General features: G+C 48.3%; 1 protein-coding gene across 1 annotated transcript in view; it reads left to right on the top strand.

Annotated features, from left to right (window-relative positions):
* Window positions 1-10,590: 10,590 nt before the first annotated feature.
* Window positions 10,591-18,236, top strand: part of THSD4 (thrombospondin type 1 domain containing 4) — a 702,948-nt gene continuing 695,302 nt past the window's right edge. Inside the window, exon 1 of the mRNA XM_033189536.1 lies at window positions 10,591-10,715. The gene's annotated coding sequence lies outside the window, so the exon portion shown is untranslated. The remainder of the gene's footprint in view (window positions 10,716-18,236) is intronic.

Raw genomic sequence — 18,236 nt, 5'->3', positions numbered from 1 at the left:
TAATTTACCCCCATCCCATTCCTGGAGGTCAGTGGGTAGGGCTGAAAGTTTCAACCTTCTAATCCCTTAGTTTTTCTGGTGTCCAGTCCCATCCTGAGGCTATCTGTGGTCCTACCCTAAATTATCTCTTTAGTATAAACTCAGGTGTGCTTCAAAGGGGCTCCTTAAAAATAAGAAAGGACACCCCATGACTGAGGAAATTCCAAGGGTTTTAGATTCTTTGTGCCAGGACCTGGGACAAAGACCAGATATACTTCTTATCACACCACACTATCCTATTTTCTTTTCCTCTAAATTTCATCCTATTTTCTGAATCCACAATTGGAGGTATTCCACCCAAAGACGAATTCTCAAACGAACACATTCACACCAAGATTGAACCACAACCTCACCTGGCCCGCACAATGCCTTCAACTGTTTTTCTGGCTTGCATTTTCCCCTTTCATATTAATAGAGAAAAAAAGAGTATTCCAAGGCCATGAGCACTCTTGAGATGTTGAGCTGGAATGATTGGGAAGATGATAGCTCTTCATCCAGATATGGAGTATGGAATAAGAAAGAGGATTTGGAGGTGGGACAGGAAGTGATATGTTCTATCCATAACACATTGCGCTTGAAGCACCTGCCAAAATATCCAGGAAATGGGAGCCTGGAGGTGAGGGGCAGAGGTCAGACTTGGGTGGCATAAAGAATGACTTGGAATAAATTGTTGTGGAAGGGCTACAGGAGAAAATTATCATGAGAGGACAGGGTATGTATCATGGTGAGAGAAGAGGGCCAGGGACCTCGTGCATGGTGTGCTTAACCTTCACATTGCAAGGACTTCCCACCGTGACACATGCCTCAGTTCTCCATGGCTGCTCTTCAAGACCACTCCCACTACTGTGCCTCTCCACCATTCCTCAGTATTCTCCACTCCCAGAGCCTGATGAATTTCCCTAAGCTCCCACTTTCAGTACTCAGATTGGCCTTTATCTCAAGGCAGAACTGGTATTTGGGTACCATGGCAGATCTGTTGGGGAGTTTTTTCAGATTTTCCTGATTCTGGCCCCTGGTGGAGAAAAATGATCTGGGGTAAAGTTGCAGCCTGCCTGACCCATGCAGGAATATTTATCCCTTACATTGGGCCTACTAATCAGCACAATTACCTCTGAACACGAAAACAACAAGGCTTTCCGATCACTTTACCATTGCCAAGTTGTATTTACAAATGTCATCCTATTGTATTGTGTCACCCATTATATCAGTCATGATATGCTAGGTTTTGCTGCAGTAGCAAACTCGAATCTCAGTGGGAGATTTGATGCTGTACATTCAATGAATGGTGCGGGTGCTTGTGGATCACAGTCCTCTGAGACCCAGGCTAGCCAAGCATTCCACAACCCTAGCACCAGTGGGAAGGAACACGATGATTTGTACATTGAGTCTTAAAGCTGCTACCAACTTAAAAAAAAAAATTAAAACGAGAAGTCACATTCCATTTGCCACAGCAAGTCACATGGCCACATTTAACTTCAAAGGAAGGGGAAGTGAAATCTCGTCCCTGAAGGTGAATTGGTGAACTTCAGTCATGACTACCACAACCATGCCCTCTAAAATCATTATAGCCACAGGAGAGTTGAAAAACTCAGACTAGTAAGTCACTTTTCCAAGTCACACAGTCAGGAAGCTAGTAGAGCAAGGCTCCAAGTGCACATTTGTTTAACTGTAAAACCTTTCACAACCTGATGTGTTGTCTTCACGAAAATGTTATCCAGAAGAAAGATCTTATTAGCTTCAAGGGAACTTCAGATGCTCACAAGTAAAAGTTTGATATGTCCAATTGACTTAATCAATCAAAAAGAAACAATGTGTTCCTGTTTTCTTTCCTTTTGCAACAACCTGTTTTTAAAAGAAGGAAAGAAAGAAGGAAAAAAAGAAAGAAAGAAGGAAAAGAAAGAAAGAAGGAAAGGAAGAAGGAAGGAAGGAAGGAGAAAAGAAAGAAAAAGAAAAGAAAGAAAGCAAAAGAAAAGAAAGAAAGAAAGAAGAGAAGAGAACAAAAGGAAAAAGAAAAGAAAGGAAAGAAAAAGAAACCAGCCTGGCGCGGTGGCTCAAGCCTGTAATCCCAGCACTTTGGGAGGCCAAGACGGGCGGATCACGAGGTCGGGAGATCGAGACCATCCTGGCTAACACTGTGAAACCCCGTCTCTACTAAAAAATACAAAAACCTAGCCGGGCGAGGTAGTCCCAGCTACTCGGGAGGCTGAGGCAGGAGAATGGCGTAAACCCGGGAGGCGGAGCTTGCAGTGAGCTGAGATCCGGCCACTGCACTCCAGCCTGGGCGACAGAGTGAGACTCCGTCTCAAAAAAAAAAAAAAAAGAAAAAGAAAAAGAAACCAAGCCTTTTGGCCCACCCTTGGACCTACACCACAATATCTGAGCGCATGTCAGGGTGATTTGGTTTCTTTTCCATTGTGTGGTATTTTCCACTCACAGGACTGGGTCAGGAGAAGTTTGTATCTTAATCTACACACTTGTTCTTGCTCATGTTTGCCTCTGCTTGATCCCATACCCTTCATTCATCCTTTGGAATGTTCCCGTGACAACAGAAGAATGGCAATATAGCTAGCCAGACAAAAGGGACAGACCAAGAACAGACCAACTTCTCTCTGACTAAGGATGTTAATGGAGAAGACACAGGACACGAGAGTGTTCTCTCCCCATTTTCCCCCTTGAGAGAAGTCAGCAGTTAGTGAGTGTCAAGCCAGTTCTGCAGATGAGGAAACAGGCTCAGCAGGTTAAGCCACTGCTCAAGGTCACAAGGCTAGTACCCAGATGAAAACCAGCTGCTATGATTTTTTTCCAAATCACTGCTTCATTTTCTGTCCATTCCACCCTGCAACCTTCCATCTCTCCTCCTGGGAAACCTGTGCCCGAAGCATTGAGACAATTCAGGTCTCCTCTGCCTCCTCTGATGCCTTCCACCTCCACGTGGCCTGCTTGCTGGCAGATACGAGGATAGGTGCAGCTTTTTACAATGGAGGCATAGAGATGAGGTGGCCACCGTAGGGCTCAGGTTGCTGGGGACTAGAGGTGGGAGCTGTCCTAGTACTATAGAAGAAATGCTTCTCAGCCCTCGAAACTCTTCCTGAACAAACCCGAGGTTCATAGAAGAGGAGTTCTGGCAAGAGGCTGAGTTCTGGAAAGCGGCACCAATAGTAGCAGAGACTGGGGTCCACATTGCTGGGCTAAGCTTTGGGACAAGCCCATGAGGGAGAACCCACAAGGCTTCTATTTTAACTCCAAAGAAGAAAAATAAATATTATTTTTAATATTTAAATATGCTTTGAGCGGGGAAGATCCTTAGCTTTAATGTGTATGATATTTGGAATTCAAGATGTCCTAAGTAGTTTCCATGGCTATTTCTGACAGCCTGAGGCCCTTGGTTTTCTCCACCCATGGACTTCTGAGGGACAGGACAATGGGGAGGGGGCTCACTGGAATAGCTCAAGGCCCATCAGGTGGGTTCTTATTTCTGATCGACAACATACTCATGGTGTGAATGTCTGCAACTCATTTTTTCCCCTAGGCCTCTGTTTTTTTATCTGAATAAGAGAAAATAGGACCGGGCGCGGTGGCTCACGCCTGTAATCCCAGCACTTTGGGAGGCTGAGGCAGGTGGATCATGAGGTCAAGCAATGGAGACCATCCTGGCCAGCATGGTGAAACTCCATCTCTACTAAATAAATACAAAAATTAGCTGGGTGTGGTGGCGTGTGCCTGTAGTCCCAGCTACTCAGGAGGCTGAGGCAGGAGGATTTCCTGAATGCGAGAGGTGGAGGTTCCAGTGAGCCAAGATCGTGCCACTGCATTCCAGCCTGGGTGACAGAGTGAGACTGTCTCAAAAACAAACAAACAAACAAACAAACAAACAAAAAACCGGAAGAGAAAATACTCTCTTCTACCTCTAGAATTCTGAGATTTTAAATAGGGAAAGAAGAACTTAGGAAGAAGCTGGCCCTGAACACAGATCCTGTAGCTTCTGGATAAACACCTAATACCAGAGGAATAGAGGAGCCATTTCAGGGTCACCCACTCAGGTGTTCTCTCATCCTACCAAAGTCAACAAACACAGCAGCTCTGTCAATGTCTTCATGACTCAAGACACGGATCATGGAGAGTTTTGTCTGTAAGCCATGATGTGGCACTAGAGCTGCATGGTAATTCTCTGCATTACAGGGAATAAAAGAAGCTATTCCAAACCCAGCTTGAAATTTTTAAAAAAGAAGTCACATACTTCTCTGAGTATGTCATCTTTTCCCAGATGGATCCAAAACGAGTCACATAATTTTCCTGTTGCAGAGTTTCTGAGAGATTCGTGGATATGAGAACTGGAAGGGGCTATACGAGGTGGTGTGAGCCTGTTCAATACTCTCCCAACAGGTATAATTAGGTTCTTGCCATTCCACAGGGGAGGCGACTGCAGTTCAAAGGTTGGTGACTTCTACGATGGGATGGCCAGAGAGTAATGGCAGTGTAGTGGTTGGGGGACTGACTGCTTTCTTTTATGACACCAAACTGCTGCTTAGAAGCAAAAGTTTCCGCCATCACACACAGAGTGGTGAAAGGAAACATTTAAAAACAAAAACAAACAAACAAACAAAACGGAATATGGGGCCCAGAAACACTCTGGCAGCACTGTCGGGCGAGCCGTTACAACTGGCACATAGTAGGTGCTCTGTGTGCTGAAGAGAGGCAGGATGAAGGTGAGTGAGGCAAGGCAAAGCCATGAACTTGGAGACCGTGTGACTTTGTCATTTGTAGTGCCCTGGTTTTATGCATAAGCCATATCTGGCCAGTGTTCACTGGATATGCCCTATCTCTGAGATTTTATAAAAATTAATTCATTCAACAAGAAAACCGGTTTGCTGAAGAGGGAAAATTGCCAACAAGGCCAAGGTGACAGCAATTTCAAGCACAGTGTAAGCTGATTAGCCTCAAACAGAGAAACTGCTTCCTGGCTGAGCTCTCCCACCCTGCTCCAGTGGTCTTGGAGATTTGCAATCCTGGTCACAAGAGGTAGCAGGCGGCAGTGTGAGCAATGGGTGAAGGACAGGACCTCATTATGAGGGTCTCCCAGGAAGGAAAAGGCAGACACAGGGCATTCTTTCAGAATGATGGATTTGCTTAAATTTGCATTTATTTTTTTCATTACAAGAGAATTGTGGAATGATGCTTTTGCATTACCTTTTTAAAAAAATAACAAATGGGTTTTTTCCCCCTCTCTCTCTCTGGAAAAACACAGATCTGATTACATCTGCCCCAGCTTAAACCCCCTTAGAGGCTTCCTCTTGCTCATTTGAAAATGACACAATTCATAAAAACGGCCGAAAGCATCACCGGCATTGAATAGAATTGCACAGCACTGCTTTCTTAATTGTTAATAAAATGATGCACTTCCATATCAGCTGATCAACAGCCACTATGTCAAGCTGCCCCCTCCTTCTTCCACTCTGGGAACCCTGGGTCTCCCCAAGGCCTCCAGGACAGCAGCGGGCTCCAGGGCCTGCTCCAGCCAGTGTCCTGTATCTGCTCTGATGGGACAGGCCCATGCCTTTGTGGCCGTCAGGGGATGATTAACCAGGCCCAGTAGACTCTGTGCAGTCAGACCCCAGGCCGCCCTGCCTTGCTTTGCTTCCCCACCTTCTCTCTCTCTTGTGGATTCTGAGGCCACACAGCTCTTCTGCTCCTTGAGAGTGCCCTGCCTTCCTCAGGGCCTTTGCAAAGGTGCTTCCTTCTGTCTAGAACAGTCTCCCACACTGTCCCCTTTGACCTTGGGTGACTTTTCTCATCCTTCCTTTAGTCATTCATAGTTGGCTTCAATAAATAAAGGATAGACAGGCGAGTGACTGATCAGCCATGCTTGAGAGGAGGAGGCCCTGGCACATGGGCATACGCCATAGATCTCCATTGTCTAGGCCTAGTTAATCATCGCCAGGAGGAGAAAGGAAGGCTGTGGACTGGAGGCTGCCAGCCCCACCTTCTCCTTCTCTCTGCAAGTCCTAAGGAGAAGCAGCCTCAGATCCGGGTGATGCCTCTTGGCTGTGAGTATTATCATTTGCAAAGAGGAAAAGGGGAAATAATCTGAATATCTGGGATTCCAAAAGTTGTCTTGTACCAGGTAACAAGACCCTTCCTATCTCCTCTGACCAGATGTGGGGCGAGAAAGAGGATGAGAGCAAGAGTGAAGCAGAAAAGGGAAAGAGAAGGAGATAACCTGAAGTGTGGCCTGAAGACTCCCTGCCACTTCATGTGAATCCTTGACATTCCATCTGGAAACCATTTTGCTCATGTCCTCAGAGCTGTGGCTGCAGAATTTTCTCTTGCCCAGTTGTGGGTTACAGGTCAAGTAGAGCGTCAGCCCCAGACAAGGGCACGGGAACTCAGACTGTAGGTCAGCATTCCAGAGTCCCTGGAGGAGGAAGAAAAAGGACTGGGTTAAGGAGGCACGCAGGGGAGGGAATCTACCCTGAGATTCTTAGAAACAGCTCAAAACAACAGCAAGTTGACCAGCTCTCGAAGTGTTTTGTTTTGTTTACCATGCATCCCTTATTTTCTTATTATTTGCTGGGCACAGGCTTGCCTTGACTTTACTGTCCACATAAGTTTACAACCAGGAAAATGAAAGGAACAATTTTACAAGCATCGTAATGCATCCTGGTACCTCCTTCAGAGCCTGAAATTAGGGGTTTGAATGTAGGTCCATTTTCATCCCACCTTCAAATACTAGCAACGGAGGGAATTATACAGGGTTTTCCTGCCCTGCTGGGATACAATTCTCTGAAGCACAGTTAGGATGAAAACACGAGTGTTTGTAAGAGCTGAGAGCAGTGTTTTTCAAAGTGCAATTTTCAGAACTCTAGGCCCAATAGATGTTTCGCTGGTAAAAAGGATTCCAGGTCAAATAAATCGGGGACACTCTGCATCATCTCTCCCCTCTCAGGCAATCTCAGTGCTTGTAAGTGAGAAAACTGTGCTCCCCATAAAGTTCCCCACAAAGGGGCTGGCTGTCCCATATTGCCTTCCTGTAATCTGTTCACACGTTGCTCTTATTCCAATTCCACATGCCCTGAACTCCCAGGAAGTTGCTCTCAGCAGTGAGCCATTCATTCCTCAGAGATCTGGGAGGCCTCACCATGTGCAGACGCTGTGCGCAGGCTGGGAACCACAGGAGAAATGGCTGAATGTTCTGTGGGTGTGGCTGTAGGCAGAGAGCTGATCAGTGAGGTGGGCCGGTGACAGTCTTCTATAGGATGTCATATGCATAATTTATCACCTTAACTAGGACAAGAGAATGAAGGGGGACACTATTAATAATTAATAATTATAATAGGACAACAGGTGTAAGCTAGAGCTGTCTTACATAGACAGAAGTGACACGTGACAGTTTCTTGTCTGTGCATTTAGGAGCTGCCTCTAGGGCCAATGGATAATAATCACAGGGCAAAAGGTTTCAGGTCAAAATTACAAGGGACTTTCTAACAAAGAGCCTCTAAAAACAATGTGGGCTAGTTTATGAGGCAGTGAGCAGTTCATCACATCAGATATGCAAAGGGGTACCCACCCTCCAAGATGCTGTGTACAGATGACACTGATATGCCAGGCAGGCCCCCAGCCTGGGTAAGCACAGGTCAGCCTCTGACTGTGATCTGAAGCACCTATTCTTGGCTGTCTCTTTTGGTGAGGGTCAGTAAGATATTTTACACGCAAGGATCAAATTCTGCTCCTCTGATTCATACATAAGAGACACATTTGGATAAAAGTAGAAATATAATAGGACTGAAAGATTAAAACTTGCTGTTTTAGCATACTTAATATTCACTGATGCTTACACATAATGTAAATATCTCTTTGTTGAAAATGAGTATAGGCTGGTCTCTGTGGCTCACGCCTATAATCCCAGCACTTTGGGAGGCCGAGAACGGAGGATCACTTGAGCTCAGGAGTTTGAGACCAGCCTGGGTAACACAGCGAGCTCTCCTTTCTACTGAAAATAAAAAATGAAAAAAAAAAAAATTAGCCAAGTGTAGTGGCATAAGCCTGTAGTCTCAGCTACTTGGGAGGCTGCAGTGAGAGGACTGCTTGAGCCCAGGAGATGGAGGCTGCAGTGAGCTGCAATCGTGCCACTGCACCCCAGCCTGGGTGACAGAGCGAGACCCTCTCAAAATAAATAAACAAATAAAACAAGTATTATCTTGACTTTAAAGAAAGAGACTTTCCTGTGACATATAAGCAAAATTTAGTCAAAACAATTTGACCAAAGTTGAAATGGACTGGAATTACTTCTGAGGAACCAGTCTAGGTCTGTCGAATCAAGTTTGCTCACTAATAATCGTACTTGGGTTATGTAGGATGTTAACATTAGAGGAAGAGGGTGGGGGATATAAGGGGATTCTTTGTACTATTTGTCAAATTTGTCTAAAATTATTTCAAAATTAAAAAATAAAAAAACAAAAAGACAAAACCACATCCTTTGCTCCTAAGCCCTGTTTGCCCCAGCCCTTATTCGATGAACTCACTCAATTCTTTAAGATTCAGCTTAGCACAACATCCCAGATTCCCTGTCCTGAGGCAGGCACTCCTGTATGAGCTCCTAAATACTTCTGCATATACTTACCACCTACTGGTATGGTTTTCTGGCTGTATTTCATCTTCTTCACCTTACATGGAGTTTCTTTTAGAATGGAAAGTTTTCTTCCTTTCATCTTTGAATCCTAGCACCAAGGCCACACCAAGGCACTAAATACGTGTCTCAAATGAATTAATAAATCTTTGAACAAATCTTATTAGTTTTGCTTTCTTTTTTAAAATTATGGTAAAATGTACATAACATAAAATTTCCATTTTCACCATTTTTAAGTGTACAATTCAGTGACATTAAGTACATTCTAAGGTTGTGCAGGTTTTTTTTTTTTTTTAATCAGTTCTAAATGGTTTAAACTGGCCAGTAGTTACTAGAGCTGTTAGATCGACTTAATTTGGACCCATGAGACTGGTGACACTCAGAATTAATCTAATCCCATTTACACCAGGTGCGTCCCATCAAAATCTGTTTGATAAAGTGTGGAATTGTTTCATCCCATTGGAACCAGCTCTTGAATAAGTCAGAACTGGCTCTGCCAGCCTCTGGGCCAGTAGTCAGCACTCAAAGTGGTGTTTCTTTGGCCTAATCTCTTGGGTTGCCACTTTCCCTTTTAATTTTTTTTTCTGGAGGACAGTCTTCCCTGGGGGCTCCCTTCTGCTCCCACGAAGCACCCAGCACCCAGCCCTGGTGCAGCCTGGCTCTGGGGCAGGGAGCTTGCATTCTGCCACCTCCTTCATTGTCCTCTCGGTACACCTGCACTTTCAAAACAACCCCTGCAGGCAAGCTTTAGAGGCAGCGATAAACAAACAGGCTGACTCAAATTTAGGGAAACGCCTGTATCTGGAGAGCCTCTTCAAATATTTGTCACCCCCTCCCTGCTCTGGGGGAAAGAGGAGACAGTTCCACACAGTGACTCTATTTCCTGCCTTCCCAGCTCTGAACACCTTGGCTCGAATGTAAAGAATTTGGCTCTGAATTAGGACTCAAGAAACTGGGCCCTAGTAATTTTCCCGCCATTAACTAACCGCATCTCTTTGGTTATGCCTTTTTGGGGGCAATAATTTCCCAATTTGTAAAACGAAGGTATCAAAGTTTGATTTTTATCATTATTAATGACAATAATAATAATATATATATTTTTTGGTAGCAGGCATTTTTTCCCCAACAAAATATTACCCTGAATAAGACAAGAAAGAATCCCGAACGGCTCTGGCTGTCAGGGTGTGTGTGTCTCCTCCCCATGCTGTCTAACCCCAGTTGGAATTTGGAGGGCTCTTGTCCTTTTCCCTTGGCCTCAGAAGGAGCCCAGCGCGACCTACCTTGCGTGGGAGTGTGTGTGTGACCAGGGCTCCTTCCTGCCCTTAGAGTCACCGCCCCCTTCTCGCACAGGTTTACAGCACCACTTGCCTCGTCCGCTCCCCGCTTTGCCTCCCCCTATCCTGATGCTGCCGGAATGGCTGTTCCAAATGGAAGGACGCCCACGTCCGTCCCGTGCCCCAGTCCTTCAATAGGTCCCCACAGACCTCAGGATAAGACGAACGCGGAATTCAGGGCCTGGTCTCAACCGCCCTCTCCCTTTTCCTCTCACTTAGCCCTGGCCAGCTGGGTCACTCTCCTGTCCACTGTCGCCCCCTCCCGCCTTCGTGGCCTCTGTCTAGACCGTGCTACCTCCTACTGGGTGATGTATCTTCCCCTGGGACCCAGGGACCATCCTGTTGTTGACCTCGGGGGTCTGCGGGTGGGGGGCAGATGGGGGCCGGTCCTTCCCGCGGCGGCCGCCAGGGGGCGGCAGGAGCGGCTCCAGATGACAGCGGGAGGCCGCAAAGGGGGAGGGAGGAGGGACCGACGGAGCGCGGATCCCGCTCTCGGATCGCAAACTTCGAGCCAGATCTCTCCGCGCGCTCCTGAACCGCTGGCCGCCCGCGCAGCCCGACGCGGAATCTGGGCACAGCGGGAGCCCGTACAGGGCGGGCGCGGGACGGCGGGACGGCGGCGGCCGTCCATGCGGCGGCGCTCCGGGCTGCCCGGCGCCGGGAACCACGCGGGGGCGAGGCGAGGCGGCCGCCGGTCGCTCCGGGACGCGGACCGCCAGGTGAGCAGAGCCACGCGCCCCGCGCCCCCTGCGCGCCGTCCGCGCCTCCCCGACACGGCTTCCGCTGCCCCGGCTCCGGCCCCAGCACTCTGGCCGGCGGGGCGGGCTGGCGCCGGCAACCCAGTGGGTGTGTCCGGGGCGCGGCGGGCTGCGCCGCTCCGGGCTCGGGGAGCCAGGGCGCGCCTGGTCCGTGCGGACGGCTGCGCCTCCTTCTCTGGTTCTCTTCCTTGCTGGGAGTCTTGCTCTGTGCTGGCGCCAGCACTCACCCCTCCACCCTCGACTCTAGGGACAGTCTTAAACTCTAGGGACAATCCACCTCAGTCGTCCCCGGGTCGGGGCCCCGTGCTCCCCGGGTCGGGTCGGAGGGGGACCGGCGAGTGCACACCCAGCCCGTGCGTCCCCCACCTCAGCCTCGCCTCCCTCCCGCCTGGGGCCCGAGAGCCGGGCAAGTCTCGGTCAGCGCTACTTGAGCCTTGGCCTGGGCCCCCGCATCTGTGTGTCCGTCTGTCTCAGCTTAGTTGCTGCAACCCAGCGAGCGCCGGGAGCCCGAGTGGATGAGTTGTTTCCGCCAACTCTGGACACTTCCTCAAGTGCAGTCCAAGTACCTGCGGCCCCTTGGCGCACTTACAGAAGTAGTTTTTGCACAGCGAGCTCACCTTGGAGCTCTTCAGATCTGGAAGTTAAGTTTTCTTTTTCTTTGAAATAACATCAGCCCTGACTTGGGAAGGGGATTTCAGGGCGTTCTCGGGCCCACCTAAGTGTCTGGAATTTGTGGTCTAATGAGTTTTTTAAGCAGTCCACACCCAGCACCGTGCCTCCCAGCCTCCTTTGCCGTCTTATTAAAAGTGCATGCTTGCTTCTCTTCCTGTCTCCTTTGCGACCTCTACCACGCTGCGCTTCGCCCTTTTCGGGCTATGAGTCTAAAACTTGGACGTGGATAGCGATCACTGGATGCCTGTTGGAATTTGGAATTAGAGAAATAGAGACCCGAGAGAGATCTAAGCAATCACCTTGTCCAACCCTCCATTCACAGCTGGATGCACCCAGGACCCAGAACAGTCTAAAGATTTTTCAAGGATCACACGGCTTTTAAAACCTGCATGTCTTCTACTTGATTGATATTGTTGGAGGTGATAGGGTAACTGGGCTTACTAGGGTCTTACTGGGTCTCAATATACAAAGAAGCAAACATTTTAAAAATGTGACTTAAATACGGAACTCCTCAATTCCTATAGATTTTCGTTGGCATCATAGTTGAATTCCTTTAGAAAACAAAATCCTAGCCCTGAAATTAATGTGAGGAAACAGATGGGCGATCTGGGACTTTCCTAGAAATCTCTGTAGTGCTGGAGCAGGGATTTCCCAGAGGTCTGGGCCTGGGAAATGAGTTTGGGTGAGCAGGATACTGGAACCCCTTCTGAATACGCAACTGCTTTGGTCCCTTGTGGGGAGGCTGGCCAGTTGAATTCATGTGATCTCCTCTGTGCCCAGCACTGGGCAGGGCACCAGATTGGCATTACCTTCTTTTCAGTCTCTATGCCATGAGGAAATGTTTCTTACTGGCTGTTAGGGAAAGAAAAATACAGCTCAGAGTTTGGGAGGAAGATCAGGGGTGGGGAGATTTTTGACTTGGAGTTTGTTTTTGTTTTTGCCTGGAAAAACTTGTGGAGATTGCAATCAGTTATCCTACACAGAGGCTGTGTATTGCCTTCTTCTCCATCCTCCCACCACTTTTATCCTAATTGCTCGGAGTCTCAATGTTTAAATGTCCCCAGCACTCCCATTCTGTCCCCCACATTTATAGCTCATTCATCACAAAATGTCTTCCACATTCTTTTGTGATATCTGAGGAATTATTTCCCTGTCTCCATTCTCACTGCCCCCACCTTCAACCATGTCCAAATTACAGTAATAATCTCCCCTCTTGACTCCCAGCCACGGGTTGCTTTCTTCATTTTAATGCATCTTCTTTCATGCTGACAGATTAATATTTCTAAAATTCTGATTTCACCACATCATTTCTCTCAAGAAATCACAATGGCTCCCCAGTATTCGCTTCTATTTAATTTTTCTCCAACAGATATTTCTGAGCATCTGCTACGTGCCAGGGACTGTTACTATGTGCTGGGGACTGTTACGCTCTGAACAAGACAGTATCATTGCCTTCAGGGAGTCCACAGGCTAGCAGATGATAAATAACCGCCCAGGGGAGAAAGGGGAGTAAAGAAATAACCGCAATACAAGGGGGATGTGCAAAACATCAAGGAGATGCGGATGAGGGAGAAATCGATTCTGCGTGAGGGGAGCTACGGCAGTTACCACTAGGCTTTGAAGCCTAAGGAGGAGTTCAGGGAGATGGGAAAGGCTGGTGGGGAGAGAGGACAGGCCAAGCAGAGGAAAGAGCTTGAGGAAAGACTGAGAGATAGAAAAGTACTATATGGACATGGTTGAATCAAAGTTAATTTTCATCAGGGCATTTAAAATGTTTCCTAATCCCAGTCTACTTTATTGATCTAAGAGCCATCCCAACGCCTTCCTGCTTGAAGGCCATCCCTCCACTCACCCAGTTTCTTTATCATGGTCTTATCTGCCCTCCCCACACCTCCCATCCCCAGCTCAGAAATTCAGATTTCCTCTCTTCTGATGTAAATTTTGCCAGACGGTATATCCCACCCAGCCTTTCTTGCACAGACTCCTGTGTCTCTTCCCTGCATTCTTTGCACCTGCTCTATGTTCAGCCTGGATGAGCCTCGCCTTCCCAGCCACTCAGAGGTTTCCCCCGAACAGCCTCCTTGGGCCTCTCCAGGTCATGGAACACACTGTCCGCATGTTAATGGCCCCAACACACTTGAAAGCACGTGACTACTTTCCTGGGTTTGACCCCCCCATCTCACTTTTCCCTTCCGTCTCCTTTCTGGTTTTCCCACCTTTTCTCTTTCTTTGCGTGTGTATGCAGAATCGTGATGTTTACTTCTGTGCAGATGTAAAGGTTTCATGTGTATTTGCTGAATATCCTCGCTGTGAAAATGGATTAAAAATGTCATGCTGGGAGCTAACACATGACGCAGGCCGACACAAGCGAGGAGGAGATTCAGGGGAAGCTCTGACTTTAGGCTGCTTTGCTGCCTCTGGCCCCCTCTTGGGATCCTCCAATTTTACTCCTCCGCAGGACCGCCGTGCTGAGTCTGGGACACCCCTTCATCATCTGGGCCTATTTTGCCCTCTTTTCCTCCTACCATCAAAACTTTTTTCTGTGCCCACAGCCTCGCTGGCTTGTTAGCCTCACTGGGGCCATGCTTAGTGAGCACTGGTGTGTGCGATGCCTGGGGCTTTCAGTGGTTTCTCTTTTAATCCTCCCAGCCCCCTATAAGGGAGGCATCAGCATCTGCATTGTACAGGAAGAAAATTGAGGCTTACTTGCCTGAGGTCAGCAGCTCAGGTTTAGAGCTGAAATCTTAAACCCAGCTCTCTAAGTCTGGTGTTCTTTCCACTATATCATTATTTCCTGAAACAGTTGTCCTAGGAACATCTGAATCAAAATTCAGATCTAGCAAAAGAAAAACACAGGCTCCAGGGTGGAAGCAGGGCTTGAGAACTGGCATTTTTCGGGTTGCCTCAGGCGATTCTTCTGCACACCCAGGTTTGGAGACCACTGCCCTGGGCTTCCTTTACAATGTGGTTCTACTGACAGGTGGTGGGTTAATATGCCACTTTATCCCAGGCAGCATGTTCCTTTTTGACAGAGGCCCTGACCTTGACTCTAAGGAGTGAGCAATGGAGAACTGTGGCCAAGGCCAGGAGGAGGGTCCTCTCCTTTGGTTTGAGGGGTATTTAGTTCAGTCCTGAAGGCCCAGCCCCCTCAGCCTACTTGAAGGCATGTAAGCCTGCCCACCATCAGACTCACTGTGAATTTCTTTTGCGGCCTGAGTGAGCACCGAGGGAGAAAGGCCAGGGTGGGTTTGTTCAAGAGCCCCAAGTTGCTTGGGTTGGGACTCCCCAAATAGGGCTAGACAGGCAAAGCCAGCCCCTTCCTCCCTGCAGGCACGGTGAGTTGAACCTCCTTTCCCAGAATGGGATCTGGCTGTTGACAGATCTCTTTCATTCAACAGGCCTTGCTCCACTCCCCACCCACCCAGCCTCAGTTTCCCCTTGTGTAACAGGAGGATGGCCAAAGCCTGGCGGGCTGGTGGGGGACCAGTGCATGGGTATGCAGAGCTTAAGGCAAAGCCCTGTCACATAGCAGGCGCTCAGTGTCAGTTCTTGCCCCATTTCTTTACTCCGTGCCTGATCGGTGCTTGAGACAATTGGAGCTCAATATATCGCTGTAGGAAAAATATATATAATCTCAGGCCCCCTCAGATCCAGGAGTTTGTGTCTGAACAGCATAGGGCTGAATGTTACAACTGTGTATTCAAACCCAGCAAATAAGCACTCCCAGCTGTGCGGTGATAATAATAACAACAAATTATCCATCCAACATCCCTGCTCACCCCACTCCCCTTCCCCAGCTTCCCTTTAGATTCCCCAAAGAAGAACCCGAGGAACAAGAGGCAGCAGTTCTGTGTATTGATGGTTGTCTTGGGAAAGTGGTCTCTTTCTGTTTACCTCTTTTCCTGTCTACCCAGTCTTTCAGCTGAGTGTACTGCCCGTGTTGTCTTCTCCTACCAGCCTTTCCAAAGCTGATCACTGAGGTGGCACCCCAGGCAGAGGTGCCACTTATCCCTGCTTCTCTAGGGCGTGGTCCGAGGGCAGTGAGCCAGGCTCACAGTGCCACTGTGTTTTGTCCCTGGAGGGTAGCACTGGGCAGCCCACAACCAGGTGGGCAGCATGTGGCCTGCTCTAACCTCCCGGCCCTTGGCCAGCTGCCTAAGACCTGGCCAGCAGTGAGGACCAAAGCATTGAGTGATTAATAGGCGCCCCATCTAATCTCCTGCCAGGGGAAATGAAGGGCCAGCCATGGGCTGGGAGCTCGTCATGACCTGCTCCAGGTGGGCTTGGAATGCACCCAGCTCAGGATGGGGATTAAGGCTTGAAAGACAAGAGGAAATGAGATGTTAACCCTTTAGGCCTTGGTCCTCTGAGCCCCAGCAGGGAAATCGCAGGGGAATTATCTGCAGGCATCTGATGAAAGGGGGCATCAGCTTTGATTTATGGCAGAGATGCAGCCACGTGACTACAGGAGTGGGAGGGTGACAGCCATGTCTTTGACTTAACCATTTTTCTTAGAGGCAGAGTCAAAAGAGAGAAGAAGGTTAATTTCCTATGAAAAAGGATAAACGGACTGCTGGGAGGCTGCCCTACCTGCTTCCTTCTTGGAAACCCTCCACTCATATCAGCAAGTTGCAAATTTGTAGTTACCAGACATACTTTTCCCCCTGAAATGTAGCGTCTCTGATCACTTGTGATGTGAAGGAAGAGGAGCCCACCTCCTTTCCCAGGTCAGGCAGCAGCACGGTGGTGCTGAGGAGGAGAGCACTCTGGAGCCAGGTCCTGAGTTTGAGCCTTGGCTCTACCAAGTTTTGGGCCTTGAACAGGTTCCTTGGCCTCTGGGGCTGTAGTTTTTCCACCTGGAAAATGCTCAAAAGTATCTCAGGCGTGTAGAAAAGTGCCACTTGAATGTTAGCTGTCACTTTTTTTTCCCCCACTTTGGCTGAGTCCTGAGCCTGCATCTCCTTTGGGAAGGACAGAAGCAACTTCTCTTCCAGAGCCCCAAGGCTTGCTTTGGGTGAATTGACGACTGACTCTTTGATTGATCTCCTTTGTTTGACCCCTGACCCTCACATGCCTTGGATTCTGTCTGGCTTGCTCCTCCCTTTGCTCCAGTTCCGTGGTTTCCAGCTGCCGCTTTGATGACATTACCCTGCCCCTTGTCTCCTGCCCTCATGCTAGGTTGTCAGACTACTTGTGGGCTGGGCACTGACATCTGTTGTGTCCTCCGTGGTGCTGGCCAGTTCTGCACTGGCTCTGCTCCTTGCTAGCTTTGCTGTGACCTGACAGTCCCTAGCCAAGTGGCTGAGGGTAGAGAATGCAGCTGTCTTGAGAGCAAAATCAGGAGCCGTGGAGGCCGTCTGGCCTGGATGCAAATCCCCACTCTGCTCTCTTTTCTGGTTTCTCTGCCCTCTCATTGCCTTGTTCTTGGTGGGGGATAATAATAGTTGTACTTACCTAATGATTGACAGGAGGATCCAATCCAGCCATGCACATGAGGCCCCTTGGGAACTATGTAGGAGAGTTTATTGCTGGTCATAAGGTGAGCCCTGAGGGTAGAGCTGTGTCTTCAAGTTCTGAAGTCTCATTATAGGGCGTGTAGTGACAGTATAGCCTTTAGCCCCATTTAGTGTCTTTTCCAGAGCTGACAAGTACCCAGGACCTGCTTGACTTGAGTGATGTTTTAGTTGAGGCCCAGGATTTCATTCTGCTTGAAGTTCAGAGGATCTTCTGGTCAGCTAAGCAGGGAGGAGCTGCCATTTACAGAACTCCGTGTCAGGTACTGGGATTTACCTGGCTTCTTTTATTTAATCCTCTCAACAACCTGTGCGAACTAGACACTATTATTTCTACTCTACAGCTAGAAAACTGAGGCTCAGAGAGGCTAAGGAATGTTCACAGGCTCACACAGCAAGTAGACATCAGAGTGATGTTTGAATTTCAAGTCATCTGACTCCAAAACAAATGCTGGCGGTGGGGCCCCGGGGGAGGAGCTATCAGGCCGGTTAGTGAGTACCTCAGGGAGGAAAGGTCTCTCCCTGCTCTCAGCCTCTCGCAGGATGCTCTCTCTTCTTGGCCTCTTTCACAGGAACACGTGTGCATAATGCCGCGCCAATATTGCTCTGCTTTCTCCTTGATATAGGCTTATATTTTAGTTTAGCACATGCAGATTTGTCTTTTCCACTAATATGATTTTGTGTCAACATTTCCCACTTTCCACCTAAGCAGGGTTCCCATTTTGTAAAGCACAATGACGCTTTCCATCATTTTGCTCCATCGCGGTTTCCTTAGCCGTTCCCCACCCTCTATTAAGGATCTAGGTTGTTTCTAGTTTCTCCCAATCTAAAAATCGGCACTACCAACATGAATGTTCAATTTGCTGATGTTTATTTATTTCTGATCTCACGTTTTGCTTTGGAAATACACTTCCCGGCCATGTGATTACCAGGTCAAAAGCAGGAACTGTAATAAGCGTGGTCCGTGCTGCTCATGGGGTCTTCAGAGAAATTGCAGCTGGGAGGCCCAGATGAGGGGGGACCCAGAAACAGAACAGGTGCTTGTTTTCTGCCTACTCTTCCTTTCCTCACTAGTTACTGTTCTTTCCTGAGGCTCAGATTGGAGGAACTTGATACCTCACTCTTAGCAAGGGGTGTGAGAGGTACTGTTCAAGTGGTGACTTTCTGGGTTCCAGAGAGGGAAGTTATTTCAGTGTTCACAGAGGTCCCATGGAGTGGAAGGTCTTGGCAGCTTCTGAGATTGCGCTGCTGTGTGTTAGTGGTCCTGTGTGGGCATGGCTATGTAGTCATTCACTCA

This window comes from Trachypithecus francoisi, unplaced genomic scaffold (genome assembly GCF_009764315.1).
Source record: "Trachypithecus francoisi isolate TF-2019V2 unplaced genomic scaffold, Tfra_2.0 Lachesis_group3, whole genome shotgun sequence".
Lineage (NCBI taxonomy): Eukaryota > Metazoa > Chordata > Mammalia > Primates > Cercopithecidae > Trachypithecus > Trachypithecus francoisi.
The sequence above is the reverse complement of the archived record's forward strand: the minus strand, read 5'-3'. Positions and strand labels throughout refer to the sequence as shown.